Consider the following 3,045-nt stretch of genomic DNA (forward strand, 5'->3'; position numbering starts at 1 on the left):
GGGTTCGCACCCCTGTAACTCATATACACAGAAACCAGTCGACCGCCTCCGGGCTCCGAGACGTAGGGCTATTACTTCCTCCGAGAAGGGCCTGAACTCGTTAAACACTCGTGTGTACAACTACTCCATAGCTAGGATCTTGCCTCTCCATACCTACCCCCCATTCTACTGTCAGACTTAGAACCACGACACTTGTCGCTAGCTTTCCAACAAACTTGGTTTCATCAAATTCGGAGTCTGTTTGCAAAAGTTGTGGCACTTTTGGTGTCCTGAAAAGGCTACAGCGGTACTACCGCGAATTGGAGCGGATGTAATTTTTTACTACCGCTCCAGAGCGGTACTACCGCGGCTCCTATGGCGGTAGTACCGCTCCGGACGAAAAACTCGTCCCAAGTCCTGCGGTGGTAGGCCCGGATGTAATTTTTTAGTACCGCTCGCAAGCAACAGTACCACTACCCTTAGCAGTAGTACCGATACCCCTAGCGGTAGTACCGTGAGGTCAAGCGGTACTACCGCTCCGACGGTTCTTCTGGCCTTTTTGCCTCCTCGATGTTGTGTTTCGAAGGGGTACTACCTCCCTAGCGGTAGTACCACTTGTGCGGGCTGTGAGCATAACGGTTGGATTTCCCCCACCTATAAAAGGGGGTCTTCTTCCCCATTGAACCTTATGCTTTGAGCTCGTGTTATTCCCCCATTGTTGACCTTCTTAGAGCTTGCTAACTCTCAATCCCTCCATGGATTCTTGCTAGTTTTTGAGGGAAAAGAGAGAGGAGATCTAGATCCACATTTCCACCAATCACTTTCTCCTATATGTGAGGGGAACCCCTTGGATCTAGATCTTGGAGTTCTTGGTGTTCTCCTTCTTGTTCTTCCTCTCATATTCCTCCCTAGCATTAGTTGCTTTGGTGGGATTTGAGAGAGAAGGACTTGGGCACTTCGTGTGCCCTTGCCATTGCATTTGGTGCATCGGTTTGAGTTCTCCACGTGATACGTGGAAGTTACAAGTTGAGAAGCTTATTACTCTTGGGTGCTTGGTACCCTTGAGCTTGTTACTCTTGGGTGTTTGGACACCCTGGAGCTTGTTCCTCTTGGGTGCCTTGGCGCCCTAGACGGTTGGTGTTGTTCGCAGCTCAATCATTGTGGTGTAAAGCTCCAGGCAAGCGCCGGGGTCTCCAATTAGGTTGTGGAGATCGCCCCGAGCAATTTGACGGGTACCGGTGACCGCCCCCAAGGGTTGCCATTTGTACGGGTTCGGTGACCGCCCCCAAGGGTCACCATTTGTACGGGTTCGGTGACCGCCCTCAAGGGTCCCTTAGTGGAATCACGGCATCTTGCATTGTGTGAGGGCGTGAGGAGATTACGGTGGCCCTAGTGGCTTCTTGGGGAGCATTATGCCTCCACACCTCTCCAAACAGAGATTAGCATCCGCAAGGGTGTGAACTTCAGGATACATCGTTGTCTTCGCGTGTCTCGGTCATCTCTTACCCGAGCCCTTTACTTATGCACTTTACTTTGTGATAGCCATATTGTTCTTTGTCATATATCTTGCTATCACATAGTTGCTTATCTTGCTTAGCATAAGTTGTTCGTGCACATAGGTGAGCCTATTTGATTTAGGTTTTGTGCTTGACAAATTAACCGCTAGGTTTATTCCGCATTTGTTCATGCCTAAAACATAATTATTTTAAAGCACCTATTCACCCCCCCCCTAGGCGACATCCTCGATCTTTCAGTCGGGCCATAACCGTCGAGAGGCGGCGGCGCGAGGGAGGCGCCATAGCCGGCGCTAGCCGGCTGGTAGGGCGCGCCAAGGAATGCCTGGTGGCCTGCGGGGCAAGGACCGAAAATACCCGGCGCAGGAGCCCGTGGGACGGGCATATGATAGGCATGCACAACGCCCGCCCATGGGTTCTGCCCGACTGCCCACGGCGGAGGGGGCTGCTGATAGCGCGACGCCCTCCCCCCCCCCCTCGGCGCCCTGGCCGATTGCTGCTGCTGCTGCTGGCGGCGGCCCCGCCGCCTTGCGGCTGCTGGAGAGGCGCGGGTGGCGCGGGTAGTACCCGGCTGGCGTGGGAGGGCACGGCAGGGTCGGTGCGGCCGGTGGAGCAGGGCTGCCGTGGGTTGTGCCGGCGACGAGGGCGGTGTGCTGGACCCGCTGCTTCACCTTCGTCATCCGGTGCACCTCGAGTTTGAGGTACGCGACGACGCGCTGAAAGGTGGGATGCGGCAGCAAGGTGAGGTTGGAAGCCGTGTTGCCGAAATCTTCATTGAGGCCTGCGGTGAGGGTGCTCAGCATGAGGTCGTCGGAGACTTTAGCACCGATGTCGCGAAGCTCATCGACGAGCATCTTGAGCCTCATGTAGTACTCATTGATGGTGGAGTTGTCCTGGTGACAGCCGAAGAACTCCTGCTGCAAGAAAACAAGGCGCTGAAGTTTGTTTTCGGTGAAGAGCATGTTGATCTTGGTCCACATGGCACAAGCGTCGTCGTCCTCGGTGACAACCGTGTGGAAGATGTCCTTCGAGACGGTTTGATAAAACCACCAGATGAGCGTGGCCTCAATGGCGGACCACTCCGGATCGCCCTCCATGTAGTCGCCGTCCATGAAGCCGTCGATGTGCTCGGTGAGATAGTACTCGCGGAAGACAAGGTTGAAGTAGGTCTTCCACGCGTAGTACGAGGTGTTGGCGTTGTCGAGGCGGATGGGGACCCGAGCCTCGATGTTGAGATCACGGATGGCGGCGACGAAGGGCTCGGGGCCGGCAAAGGGGTTCGACAAACGAGTGGTGGAGGAGCCCGGGGAGTCCATGGCGCGGGCTAGTGGGAGGGTTGAAGGGGGAGACAGGGAGGTGGCCAACAGCGGCGGGAAAGGGCGGTGGCTGCGGGTGGGAGGACGGCAGCGGCGGCGAGGAAGGGTAGCGGCGCAGGACAGCGGCGGCGCGACGGGGAAGATCGCGGCGGCGACGGCTGTAGGTGGTGCGACGGGGAGGAGCGGAAGCGGCAGCAGCACAGAGCGGTGGCGCCTTCAGGGAGGGGGGACGCGGC

The sequence above is a fragment of the Triticum aestivum genome, chromosome 4B (genome assembly GCF_018294505.1).
Source record: "Triticum aestivum cultivar Chinese Spring chromosome 4B, IWGSC CS RefSeq v2.1, whole genome shotgun sequence".
NCBI lineage: Eukaryota > Viridiplantae > Streptophyta > Magnoliopsida > Poales > Poaceae > Triticum > Triticum aestivum.